At 44.7% G+C, this 14,701-nt stretch overlaps 1 protein-coding gene across 1 annotated transcript in view; it reads left to right on the top strand.

Annotated features, from left to right (window-relative positions):
- LOC103269576 (endonuclease/exonuclease/phosphatase family domain-containing protein 1-like) overlaps window positions 1-14,701 on the top strand; it is an 88,501-nt gene that overhangs the window by 4,562 nt on the left and 69,238 nt on the right. The window lies entirely within an intron of this gene.

Genomic DNA, 14,701 nt, shown 5'->3' with positions numbered 1-14,701 from the left:
AGGCAGGCAGGTACCATTTCTTTGGCAAAAATCGATTGAGCATATCTACTGAGTACTGCGCTCTGATTCACATACACCTGGGAGTTCAGATTCTAGTGCAAGAGAAAAACAAATCATTGTGTCAGCGTGGTTGGAAGGGCAGTGGGAATCTGAGTGGAGCTGTGGAAATACATGAGAAACACCTTAATCCGCCCAAGATGTCAGGGAGGTACTTCAGAAAAAGGACATTTGAGTAGGAAGATGAAGAGGTGGAGCCACTGGCAGGCAGATAAGTGGGGGTGGAAGGGAGGCCATACATCCTGAACGTAGTCCATTTGGGTTAGAACTTCTGAAACTGGTATGTCTGTTTTATAGCCCAGACAGGTTAGGCCTGCTAGAGATCCCAGGCATACACAGGAGAGGGGTCTGGAGCTCAGGAGTTGGGCTGGGCACACCCTTCATCTGGAAAAGATGGTTTCTTGTGCAAGATCTTTAGGAAGGGGGTGGGTATAGGAGAGATCCCAGTCCTGGAATCTGTTGGGTGACCTTAATCCCAGGGTTCGTTCCAGCCTTTATTTTTGGTTTTGAAATTTGGAGAATATTTTGCATACAGTTCTGTGTCATCATGTTAAAAATTGAGTAAGGTTGTGTGCTTGAAGTGCCATTTGTAGTGTTTCCATTGTAGTAACCTCTGGAGTCTTTGGGGAGAAATCACCAATTCTTCGATGTTTTGAACCCCAGATGAACTGGCTGCCTTTCTGGAATCTCAGTGCAGGAAGCTTTAATGCAGACAAAGGAGCTAGGTTCTTGCTTTTGACCACACAAGGCTCCTGGCCACCACTAGGACAGAACAGAGACAGTACGCGTCTGAGGCCTGCTGCCCCCCATGAACGGTGCGCTCAGCGGTTTTTATTTTTATCACATCAGCGTGTTCCTCCTTTTGAAGTGTGAATCCTAGTGACCCGAATAAGCTGTCTGCCTGGGCCTGGGCCAAAAGGACCAGGTTACCCAAGTTCAGCAGCGACCCTGGGCTGGGGTGGCAGGGATGCCGCTTCCCGCGTGACTAGATGAGGTGGGGTGGCTCACCCGGGCCGAGAGCACAGGCAGCCTGCCAGACTGATAAGTCCTCAAACCAGGAAGACTTCATGCTAAAAAGCAACTGGGGCCTATAGCACCCCCTCCTTCATCCCCTCCACAGCAGCCCTTCAAAGAGAGTAGGCAAAGTTTGCACAGTTTAGATGTTAATATTTAGAAATGCAAAATTAAGCATTTCAGTGTTTGACTGTAGACAGAATTCAGGCCCAGTGGCTTTGACATCCATGCGTGTGAGGCTCTGCTGAGATTTTATCGTTCTGATGCATCAGAACAGTATAGTGGAGGGTGGTTTAAGGCTCAGTGGTTGGGCATCAGGGTGTGCTCTTTTCCTGGAATTGAATGGTCAGCAGGGGCTGCCTGGTGCCCATAGGGGGATGTGGGCGGCACAAGTATGGTAGAGTTTGAGAAGCAGAAAGGCAGAAGGCCTGCCCCATCCCTCTGCTGTCTGATGCGTGAGACTCACTTGATTTGGAGGGAAGAGAAAGAATATTTGTGCACCCCCTGCACTGTCCCAGGAGCTGTATTAAGTACTTTTCCTCTGCGGTCTCAGGAGTTCCACATAACTGTTCTGTGGGCGCATTCTCGTTAGAACTAGGCCCTGATTCACATACAACTCCTGCATCCTTGGAGCTCTCCAGTAGCATCAGCATCACCTGAGAACTGGTCAGAAATGCTCTCAGGCCCACCCATGGTCTACAGAATGAGGACTCAGATGGGGCCCAGCAGCCTGTGGTCTAACAAACTCCCCAGGTGATCCGGATGCACGCGAATGCTTGGGATCCTCTGCTGGAGAGGTTAAGAGCACAGATCTGGAACTAGTGTGGGCTCAGGTCTCAGGAGTTTGGCCTTGAACAAGTTGGGCAATTGTGCTGTGCCTCAGTGATCTCATCTGTAGATTGGGGATAACAGCAGTACTTATCTTGCAGGGTTGTGTGGGATTACATTAAGTAACTGATGTTAAAGCTAGCAACCAGACTGGGCATATGCTAAGCAATACCGTAGGTGCTTGCGCTAACTCACTTGGGGTCAACCAGCTTTGATCCCAGGTCTGTTTAACTTCAAGGCTGTTTATTCATTTTATTGTCCTACTGTCTTTTAGCAACCTAATTCAGTTATCTGTTAAGACATCTGATTCTGAAAAAAAAATAATAATAAGTATGCTACCTTGTAGGTCAGGACTAGCAAGGAGGTTTTCTTCTCATCGCCAGTGTTGTTTCTGTAGAAGGGCTACCTGTAGCCCTGTAAGGAGTTGTTTAGGGCTATGCCTGAGTGGGACATGTATGTGCCGTCATTGATTAGAGATGTCTGCCATGGGTGCACAGGAGTGTAGCGTGTTCTCCCCTCCTGCTATTGGTTGTTGTCAGTCAACTTAGTGTAGATTTCGGATCCTTACTTATTACTGGGTTTTAATTCAAGACTGAGAGTCCCCATATATCATACCATAGACCAGAGGTGTCATGCGGCCTACACACATTTGGGGCCACATGTAGCAGGAGGTTGCATGTAGCTTGTGGATGGCACTTGACCTAGTAATTAATGTGCTTCTTGGCCTGGTTTCATCCCTTTTGGGACTTGGGGATGACTGTGGTCACAGGAAGGGCTGACTGAGGATCTGGAAGTTGAGAACCCATCTCCTTGTGACTAACAGGAGCTTTGAGCCCCTTTTGCAGATACAGAAACTAAGACTCAAAAAAGTCAAGCATTAATTTCCAGCTCATTGTCACCAGCCACAGTCCCAGTGGGCAAAGCTCTTAGAGGATCATTTTGTGGCATTTCATTTCCATATGCATCCTCTGGAACTGGAGTAGGAACAAGACTGGATTTGCTTCTGAGTGCTATCTCCCTTTGTTTCCCATCTTTATCAGTTCTGCTTATGTGACTAGAGGCCCATCCCAGGCCGCCCTGCCTCTGTATTCTGAAACCTATCTTTTTTCTTTTCTCAGAAGGCACCGGTCCTGGTGCTCCTATCCCAACTGGGTTTTGGAAAGGAGCCACCACGTTTGCTGTGTATCTGTCTTTTTGGGTGGGGTGAAGCCCTTGCTAATAACAAAAGGTCCCTTTGCCCTGTTTACCTTCTCCATCGCTCCTAGACTGGAGGAATAATTGTCGTCTCCTGTCATCGTAAGTCTATCTTAGCACAGTGTCACCACCCCTACTCACCCAGTATTAGCATCAACAACACACTGTTTCTGATCACATATTCAGGTTCCTTTCCTTTTACCTTCTTTCTTTTGTGGCCAAATCATTGTGATTGCATGTGGTTCCCGTTAAATTGTGTCTAGTAACCAGCATGTTCATGACCCTCCTTCCCCTGCCATTTTGTTCCATCTTCTCTCTGTCCTCTCATGTTAACGGGCATCATATTTAAATACATGGCAGTGGGTGGAGCTTTTCTTCATGGCTCTCAGCCTGGGAAGTTGGTGAAATTGCCTGCTATGGCTTTTGGGGTCCCGTTTGCCCAGTTGTCCCCCACTCTCCTGGTCAGGGGGCCTCCTAAGTGAAGCCACACATCTGTTCAGTCCTACTTATGGTCAGGACAGGTGTCTCCCACCCAAGAAGCATTGCTTCCAGCAGTACAGAAGCTCTGAGACTTCCAGAAGAAGTTCTGAAGGTAGTTTGCCCTTCGAGTGCCTGAGATACTAACCATGGGGACATCCTTGGGAGTCTCTCTGGGGTCTTGTAGGGAGGACAACACCCCTCTAACTTGTATGTGCCCCACCCCAATCACCAGTTCTCTGCAGACAGTGTTAGAGATGCCATTTAGAAACTTCACTTGGGCTCTATTACTATCCAGCGGGGCTGAGAGGATCACTGTTACACTCCTCCCACAGCAGAAGGAATTAGGTCCTGACAGGCTTGATCAACCAGCCTCCTCACGAAGTGGGCTCCTAGAGGCTCACAGAGCCCAATCCAATATACCTGGACAATCCCTGTCAGTGTGAGGGTCTCTCTGGGGGAAAGGGAGGAGGAGGACAATGGGCCTCAGCCAGGGGCCTCTCTCCCGGTGTTTTAGTCAGCTCCAGCTGCCATAACAGAGTACCACAGATTGGGTGGTTTCAATAGCAGACATTTATTGTCTCACAGTTCTGGAAACTGGAAGTCCAAGATCACAGTGTTGTCAGGGTTGGTTCCTTCTGATGACTCTCTCCTTGGCTTATAGATGGCTGTCTTCTCCCTGTGTTCTCACGTGGTCTTTCCTATGTACCATTTCTGTCCAAATTTCTTCTTCTTTTGAGCGCACCAACTGGATTAGGGCCTGCCATGAAGCCCTCATTTTAACTTAATCACCTCTTTAAAAGTTCTGTCCCCAAATAAGTAACATTCTGAGGTATTGGAGTTAGGTCTTCACATTTGAATTTTAGAGGGAGACACAATTCAACCTCATGACACTGGCCTCAGATTATTCACATGGGTCTTTCAGAAAAGGGCACCTGGTGCTGGCTGGCCCTTGAGGTGACTGTGTTCAGACAGTGCAGAGGGGAGTGAAAACCCCCCTTAGAGGGGTGGAGGAGGGCTCCAGGGAGAATGGAAAAGGCGTCGAGGCAGGTTTAGACTCCTGTAGGTACAAGGGTTTCCCAAGCAGAGAGGCAGCTGGGTGAGGAGGTGGGCGGGTAGGGAGAGTGGAGGGAAGGCAGAACCCCAGTTTTAAGAGGTGATTGTTTGCAGCATTGCAGGCAAGTAATAATAAAGGCCCAGAAATATAGGCTGGGTGTTTTTAAAGAAAATATCAAAATTTTTGCTGATAAGTTTTTTTTTAAATAACTTAAACAGAAGGAAAAATACACTAGGTTCCTGGATGAGGAGGCCGGATATAATAAAGATGACAGTTCTTCCAAGTCAAATTTCATATGAAGTACCCTTTGTACTTAGAAACTTCACTTGGGCTCTATCACTATCCAGTGGGGCTGAAAGGATCACTGTTACATTCCTCCCACAGCAGAAGGAGTTAGGCCCTGACAGGCTTGATCATCCAACCGCCTCATGAGGTGAGATCCTAGAGGCTCACAGAGCCAAATCCAATATGCCTGGACAATCTCTGTCAGTGTGAGGGTCTCTCTGGGGGAAAGGGAGGGAGGAGGACAGTGGCCCTAAGCCAGGGGCTATCTCTGGCAGAAATGTTATTGGATGCATGAATAAATGAATGAATAAATTAGTGCACAAAGTGGGAAAGGGAGGGAAACTATCCCTTATAGACCACCCTTTGTACTTCATGAGTCCAACTAAATCCCCGAGGAATTTTTGGTACCACAACAAAATGATTCTAAGAGTCTTAGAAAGAATAAACAGCTGAAAATAACTAAGAGGTTTTTTCATAAAGGAGGATAATTATGTCCCCTTCAGCTTGTTCCCCCACACTCCTTCCAGCGCGATCTTTTAAAACATGAATCAAATCCCAGCTACCCTACATGACTGGCCTCGACCCCTTCACTGTCCACCCTCCAGCTCACTGGGCTCCAGCCCTACTGCCTCCTTGTTTGTTCTAAAAAATATCAAACTTTTACCCACCTTCACATTTGCTGTTGCCTACACATAGAACTTTTTCTTTCCCTTAGCTCATTTTTTCTTATGATTTAGGCCTCTGCTCAGATGACTTCTCCAAGAAACCTTCCCTGACCGCCCCATCTCAAAAGCACTAATTCTTGTCATTCACTCTTTTCCATTTTTATTTGAATTATGCACTTATAGTATGGTGGCTCAAAGCGCTGGCTTTGACCTGAACTGCCTGCCTTCATATCTGGCTTTGCCTCTTACTGCTGTGTGCCTATCTGGGTACCAGTTGTTCTCATCTGTATAATGTTAATAATAATACCTCTATGTCATTCAGTAGTTGTGAGGATTAAATGTGACATGGAAAGTTGCTAACAGAGCCTGCCACACAGAGTAAGTATTCAACAGATGATGATGTTGTTCTTATTACTTGTTTAATGTTCTTTCATCCCCCTAGAAAGGGAAGCAGGAGTGCTTTGCCTGAGCTCAAGGACCCATCTTCTGTGTTCTTTTCTACCTGTCCCTTTGCCACTCTTGGGCAATCATCTTCTCTCTCTTAGTGACCACCAGTGATCTGAACAATATTTCTCTCCAGCCCCCACTCTGCTTCCAAAGTCCAACTCTGTATTTCCAGTATCTGCTAGACCTCCAACTACAGTGCCTCAGAGGAACTTCGGACTCAACATGTTCAATGCATCTTTCACAAGCAAGTTACACCACATCCCTTTTCTACATCTTAGACATCATCCAGGAAACACCAGACTACATCGTTTGTGAACCCACCTATTCCCACCTTGTCCATCACATTTTAAAAGCCACAGCACTGGTAAATTCCATCTACCCAGCCACCTCCAGAATCTGTCCATTATCAAATATTAAGTTCTCCAAATCCAGGGCCATACTTTCTTAACACAAGGTATACTACTTGTTTATGGGGACAAAATATATACTCATTATAGGACATTTTGAAAATACACAGAACAATAAATTAGAAAATAACCACTGATAGCATGCTGGTGTATTTCTATATGTATATGTGTCTTTGTGTGTCTTGTGTTTAGAAATTGCCTTTGTATTATGAATGTATATGGCAGACAGTTTTGCCAGTTTATCCCTTGTGTAGTCAGCTCCCAGAGTCCAGACTTGGTCATGTGACTTGCTTTGACCAATGAAGCATCAGCATGATGCAAATATTTTTGTTTTTTTGAGTCACAGTCTCACTCTGTCGCCTAGGCTGGAGTGCAGTGGCACGTTCATGGCTACCACAGCCTTGGCCTGCTGGACTTGGGTGATCCTTCCGCCTCAGCCTTCTAGGTTGCTGGAACTACAGGTGTGTGCCACCATGCCCGACTAATTTTTTGCTTTATTGTAGAGATGAAGTCTGGCCAATTGCCCAGGCTGGTCTCAAACCCCTGGACTCAGGCAATTCTCTCACCTCTGCCTCCCAAAGTACTGGGACTACAGGCATGAGCCATTGCACCAAGTCTTGCACGATACAAATAGAAGTTAAGGACTGCTACATTAAGAATAATCTTTTTAAAAATATATTTTTAAGGATATGTGATGTTTCCCATGTGTAAATACCATAATTTACTATTTCCTCTATAGCGGCGTAATTTAGATTTTTTTCATATCTTTCTGATTTGTGATTAATGACTTTCCTTGCATATCTATTGTATGTATTTCTGATTATCTCCTTAAGCTGGATTTCTAGAGTTAGACTTACTAGGTCAAAAGATTTGTACATAGTTAAGCCTCTTCAAACTGTGTGCCAGAAAAGCTATTTCTAGCTATACTCCCACCAGCAATTTAGAAAGTGTCTTTCTTAATACAACCCCTGCTGGGTTACTTGATAGGTGAAAAATGATATCTCATATTACTTTGTATTTTTTGATTACCAGTAAGTTAGATATTTTCCTATTTTACTTGGCTACACTTATTTCTTCTGATATATATCTTTCCTTTGGCTAAATTTTCTATTGAGAGATAAATGTTTTTCCCTCTAGATTTATATAAGTAACTTATATCCTAAAAACTTTAAACTTTTTCCTGTCACTTGAGGCAAATTTTCTATATTTACTTCAAATTTTCTTTCTAATGTTTATGACATACAAATGGTCATTTTTAAAAGCAGTTCAATCCATTGCTCTTTATTCTTTTTGATATTCCCCCAGTGTTTTCTGCTTAAAAAGCCAAATTTTCTCTAGAAAAGAAGTTACTCCCATTCTTAGCTTTTTAGAATGATTTGATTTGAAATTTCTAGTTGGAATTTATGTTGATATGTATTGTGAGGAGAGAATCCGATTATTTTTCATTGGTCATTTACTAAATAACCCATCCCATCTCACCACTGATTTCTGATGCTCCTTCGTTACCTATTAAATTCTCATAAGTGCTAGGGTTGGTTTTTGGCTTTTGCATCACTACTGTGTTACTCTCATCTATATCTCTACTCATACACCAATCACTATCTTAATACTGTGCATTTATAATATGTTTTACTATCCTGTTTTCGTGTAGTCACTCAACAAATATTAGCCAACCCACAGTATGTGCCAGGTCCAGCTCCAGTCACTGAAGACACAGCAACCTTGGCTGGATGGTATCTAAGAGGGAGAAAAAGGATGTGGTGTAACCTGCTTGGGAAAGTCTCATTGAACCTATTGAGTTTGGAGTTCCTCTGAGGTGATGTAGTTGGAGATCTAGCAGATGCTGGAAATGTAGAGTTGGAGTTCAAAAGCAAAGTGGGGGCTGTAAAGAAATATTGTTCGGATCACCAGTGGTCACTGTGAGAGAGAAGAAGATTGTCCAGGAGTAGCATAGCAAGGGATAGAAAAGATCACGGAAGGTGGGTCCTTGAGTTCACCAACGAGAGCCCTGGGAAAGGAAGTGGCAGGCCCAGCTCTAATTCCAGACATGGCTGCAGTGTGACTTCACTCACAAGACCATCCCTGCCCCCGCATCCGTTGGCCACCCCTACTCCTCACCTCTAATCACATGCAGTATCAGTACCCTGCGCTTCTCACTTGACACATTTGTAGCTAAATGACCAATCCTGTAATTTGTTGATGAGCATGTTCCCCACCAATTGTCAGCTCCATGAGGGCAAGGGCAAGGCCAAGGCCTGTCTTGCCCTCTGCTGTTCATCACTGTTGTCCAGCACAGTGCTTGACACAGGTTTTCTGGGAGGCGGAGGGGATAAGAACATGCAGCAAGCAAACCAGGGAAGTTGGATGGATAAGGAGGATTCAGAGAAGATGTAGGGGGTCCAGGAGAGTTGCAGGAGAAGAGTTTCAAGGAGTGAGCAGACATCAGTGCCAGTCACTGATTAGAGATTGAGAAAGATGGGCTCTAGAAAGATCTAGAAAGGGAAAGCTACTATAGATTAGGAATGGAAGCTGGGCCTAAGGAAGAGGATGGATCAATCTGTCAGGAGCACAAGTGGGTTAACTGGTCTTGGAAAAAAGGAGTAAAAGCTCTTCTGGGTGGAAGGGACAGCCAAAAGGAAGGGAAGAAGGAGAGGAAGATCACATAGCAAGTTGGGCGTCATGGCTCCAGGTCAGCTGGGTTGACTTCTCGGGCTGCGACACTTAATTTTTCAGAGTGTCCACAGGAAATAGATGTCCTGTTTGAGAAATGAAATTGTACTGACCCCTGTTGCACCTCTACAAAGCCACCGGGTGTCCACAGGAGAGCTTTGAGTATTGCCACTTCTCACCAGCAAGTCTGGTTAGGGAAATTTTCCATTATAACACACAAAGTTGACTGTGGAGAAATCTTTATGAAAGTGACATCATCAGTTTGATATTATACTCGAATTCAATAAGTCTCAAAATGTGACTCTCAGTCTGGCAGCATGCACATCCCCTGGGAACTTGTTGGAAATGCACATTCTTAGGCCCCACAATCAGACTTAAGTAGAAAACTATGGGGGTGGGCCTGTGTTAACTACACTCCCCAGGTGATGGTCACTAAACGTGGGGGATGATTGTCCTACTCCACAAACACAAACAAATAAACTCTCTTTGGCTGACATTTATGCAGAATCCTGGGAGCAGGGATGGACGTTTCCTCCAGTGCTTTCTTGGAGGTGCTTAGGAATTATGAGCTGAGAGGATCGCGCTGATACAATCAGAGGCCCCTGTCATGCAACCACTCCATATTACAGGGTCAGCAGTTTCTGCTGGGATCCCAGGCAGCTTTCCAGGCCTGACTCTGATCTGTGCAGGAGGCTCTGAGCCAGCAGGGGGGTCCTGGGTCCCCCTGAATTCAATATTTTAACTTGTAGACTGTGAAGGAGCTGAGAGGCCTGCATGAGCAGACTAGAGGATAAGGTTTCACACACAGCAGCTGGAATTCATAGAGGTGGCGTCTGGGACCCGCAGCTTTGAAGACACGGTGAGATGCTGTTGCTTAATGAAAACCAGACCCAGGCCCACCCGCTGCTGCCCTCACTGTGACTCTGCATCCCACAGCATGGCGCCTGGGCCATGAGGGCTGTGGCGCCACACTGGGTCAACAAGCCCCTAAATATCCCCTCGGGCTCCTGGGAGATGAAAGCCATCTTGGCAGGGGTGGGGGCTGCCGTTTTTTGCTTTTAATGGGCTTGACCTCTTAACTGCAGCTCTCAGGGTGGACACCCAGCCACAGATGTTAATTGCTGGAGAGGTAGGTAGTGTTTTTCTCTTGATAATCAGAGGCACAGATATGCAGAGACCAACCAGGCCTCCATACATCTGAAGCCCATTCTGGAGATCAAGGTTTGAAATTTCACAGAAGCCAAGGTTCTTCATGCAGTGTCAGTGCCCATTTGGCCCGGAAGTGGGATACCCACTCACATTTTGAAAGTTTGTAGGTATGATGTGTTTTGGGGCCTTGGGATTTTGGGTTCCGTCTGTTCTGCATTATTGAGCGCAACATTGTGATTGGATGTGGAGGGTGAGCGTGCTGGTCCTGGTCCCCTGATGTTAGGGCTGTTTCTGGGTGAGAGGTGAGAGCAAGCCAGTGCCTGCAGTGTCACTGGGGATCCCTCCCCCACCAGAAAGTCTCTGGACCTCCCAGCAGACCGCAGACATGTGCCCAAGACAACTAAATTATTTTACATTTTGCACACTTTGGTGGATAAGTCTTCCTTTGCTACCAAAGCCACAGGGAGAGTGGTAGCCTACCTTTTGGATCCAGTTTACCCATAAGATTTTGAGCTAGTGAGTAAATCTTTCAAAATACTCTTTTCCCCCCTTTCTCTCCACTGAGTAGGTATTAATCTTACTTATTCCAGCTAGTGGGCCCCCATGCGAAACCTGTCAGGCAAAATACTGTTAGTAGTTATTTATCAAGAATATCTGTAAATCTAAAAATCCTATGCATTTTGTTCTAATGCAGAAATATATCCAGATACCAAAGGCAAGGAAGGAGGGCAGAGTTTTCAGACCCTCAGCTAGGTTACAGAGGTCCTGTTATTTGTTGATTGCCCTGCATGGGACTGCTGAGCTCAGTGGACCTTCCGGTGTGACTCACAGTGGTGGAAGACGGTTCCCTGGGACTCTCCCCTCCTGCCACCATCACTCACTGGTTCCCAGGCAAAGAACCGAAAATGACCAATAAAACGTTCAGTCTCTGTAGTGGTCAAATAAATATAAATTTCAACCGCATAATAACACCTTTTCCACCTATTTGGATTGAAAAGTATTTTTAAAAATTACGCAGAGCAAGGGGGTGGGTTGTACAACTGCTAGTGACGTTCTAAATCTGCAAAGTAAATTTGCAAAAGTTATTAAATTGATAACCTTAAAACTGCACGTAGTCCTTGACCTCTAGCACTCCTGGGAATTTATTATTTGAAACAAAGTTGTGCAGGAAGTTCAAAATTTTTCACCAAAGCATTAATTAGAACAGTGAAATATGTGAAATAGCCTTGATATCCAAAAAGGCTTATTAAATTATAGCACATATCTATATTTATATATTTGTATGTATCTTCATTAAAGTCATGCCAATTAATATTTAATGACTTGAAATCATGTAAATTAATAATAATGACACTTGTTTATGACATTGCTTGGTGGCAATTTAAAAGTAGTAGAAAATAACATATACACTATGATTTCAATTTTATAAAATGGACATGTTTGTATTTTAAAAGTATAGAAGGATCTATATTGACCTCAGTGGTAATTCTTAGGTAGCAGGATAATGGTTGATGTTTCTTTTATTTTTTTCTCTATTTTCTAAATTTTCTGCAATAAACATGTGCTTTGTAAATGAAAAGTAACTAAAAGATTCCTGAGAAATATGCCCTCATAATTGCTCTTTTAAACAGCTCCCTGCCCAGGGACTCTAACTGGCTGGTTTATATTACAGGGAGGGGAGGTTTGCTCTTTGCTGGTTAGCAAGGCCATGGCCTCTGACAAAGCCCAGAGGTGCATTTCATCTGGGCTGAAAGGAAGAGAAGCCCTGCTAAGAGGTGAAAGGTCAGCGTTGAAAGCCAGATAAAGAATTTTGACGGAAGTGTTAATTTGCAATCACAGACCCTGTATTGTGTTAGATAGCTTTCTAATCTTCAGTAAGCTCTAAAAGCGGAAATTTACTTTTCTCTTGCACATTCAGTTAATCACTTTTACTCTTTCTCAGATAAATAAAGTACACAGCAAAGTTCTTAAGATGAAGGCAATGAGTAATTGAAAATAGCAGCTGTAAGCCTGGTTGGACAGAAATGATTCTGGTTGTTCTTAAGAGCCCGGTGACAAGCTGGAGGGGTCAAGGGCAGAGCTAGTCTCGTTTTGTTACCAAGTGCACCAGGAAGGCTCCTTTATGCTGATCACAGTAGTATCCCCTTATCATGGTGGCAGAGGGAACACATTCCAAGACCCCCAGTGGGTATCTGAAACCTTGAATAGTGCCAAACCCTAATAACACTAGGTTTTTTTTCCCATCCATCCATACCTATGGTAAAGTCTAATTTATAAATTGGGCTCCATAAAAGATAAACAATAACTAATAATAACATAGAGCACTTAGCCAGGCGTGGTGGCATGCGTCTGTAGTTCCAGCTACTTGGAAGGCTGAGGGGGAAGGATTGCCTGAATCTAGCAGGTCGAGGCTGCGGTGGCCGTGAGCATGCCACTGCACTCCAGCCTGAATGACAGAGTGAGACTTCAACTCAAAAAATAAAAATAAAAAAATAAAATAGAGCACTTATGATAATAGACTAAACGTTATGTGAATACGTTCTCTGTTCTCTCTCAGAATATCTTATTGTACTAAAGTTCACCCTTTTCCTTTTGATGCCATGAGGTGATAATCAAGAAGGCCACTAAGTAACTAAATGGATGCACCAAGCCGAGGATGGATTCACATCCCCAGTGGGATGGAGAAGGATGGTACAAGATTGTGAATTGTTTATTTCTGGCATTTTCCATTTAATATTTTTGGACTGTGGTTGACCATGGATAACTGAAACCTCAGAAAGCAAAACCGTGGATAAGGGAGAACCATAGTACTTTGTGAAAATAATCCCCTCTTTTTGGCCAAAAAGTATATGATGAAATGTAAAGTTGGGCTTTAGAAAGAGTAATTTCAGGCCGGGCTCGGTGGCTCAGCCTGTAATCCCAGCACTTTGGGAGGCCGAGGCGAGTAGATTGCCTGAGCCCGAGGGTTTGAGACCCACCTGGGCAACTTGGCGAGACCTCATCTCTACAATAAATAAAAAATTAGCTGGATGTGGTAGCACGCACCTGTAGTTCTGGCTACTTGGAAGGCAGAGGTGAAAGGAAGGCCGGAGCCCAGGAAGTTGAGGCTGCGGTAGCTGGAAGCATGCCACTGCCCTCCAGCCTGGGTGACAAAGTGAGACTCCAACTCAAAAAAAACCCCCAGAAAACAACAACAGAAATAGTCATTTCGGGGCAACCCCTTCGGGTCCCCTCCCGCTGTGGGATCTTTTCTATCCTCAATAAATCCTGCTTTCTAACAAAAAAGAAAGAAAGAAAGAGTCATTTCATGGTGACTTCACAAGCCGGGATGGAAATATTAGCCTAGGTGAAAGAAGAGGAGAGGTGGTCCAGTGGGAGGGGAGAGGGATGATTTTGTCCACCTTAAAAGGGACTTCAATTAATGCTAGCTTAATGCTAGAGCCTAAGAGAAAGAAAGGCATGGAGGAGAAGCATTAATCCTGAGTTGTAAGTAGAGCAGGAAAGTGGAGTTTCAGGCTGGTATCTGCAGTCTGTAGAGAGCTCCCTACAGAGCATGAGAGGAATTACCTTGAGGCCAACCTTTGTGTGCAATATCAAAAATATCATTGGAGGCAGGCATGGTACTCATGCCTGTAATCCCAGTACTTAGGGAGGCTGAGATAGGAGGATCGCTTGTGCCCAGGAGTTCATGACGAGTCTGGGCAACATAGCAAGACCTCATCTCTACAACAGTTTAAAATACTAGCTGGATGTGGTGGTGCATGTCTGTAGTTCCAGCTATTTGGGAGGCTGACGCGAGAGGATCACCTGAGCCCAGGAGGTTTAGGCTGTGGTGAGCTATGATCATGCCATTCTGGGCAACAGAGTGAGACCCCCAACTCAAAACACACACTATATGTGGTGTGTGTGTGTGTGTGTGTGTGTGTGTGTATAAAAAACATATATATCATGGGTTGTAGTTTACTTTGAACCCCTAAAGAAGTAAGACATATTGGTGTATGATTAGGTGGGTAGATGTGTGCTAAAGCAAGTCTATGCAAAGTGAATTGTAGAATGTAGACAGTGGGTCTGTGGATGTTCACCGTACAGCTCCCTAAACTTTCCTGTAGGTTTGAAAAAATTCACAATTAAAATGTCGGTAATAAAAAGAGCAACTAGAGGGCAGAATCTAAACTCATGAACGTTTTATAGGGGGGAAAATTACATAATAAGGAATCCCCCATGAATCCCCAAATACAAAAAGGTAGAAACCAAAAAACGCTCCACACTCGTAGCTATTGATCTGAAGCTGGCAGCACAAATTTTATTTATTTATTATTATTATTTTTTTGAGTTGGAGTCTCACTCTGTCGCCCCCCATACTGGAGTGCAGTGGCCGCTCCCAGCCACCGCAGCCTAGACCTGCTGGACTCCAGCGATCCTTTTGCCTCAGCTTTCCAAGTAGCCGGAAT

The sequence above is a fragment of the Carlito syrichta genome, unplaced genomic scaffold (genome assembly GCF_000164805.1).
Source record: "Carlito syrichta isolate Samal-C Ts95f unplaced genomic scaffold, Tarsius_syrichta-2.0.1 Scaffold309297, whole genome shotgun sequence".
NCBI lineage: Eukaryota > Metazoa > Chordata > Mammalia > Primates > Tarsiidae > Carlito > Carlito syrichta.
This window is presented reverse-complemented; position numbering and strand designations above follow the sequence as displayed.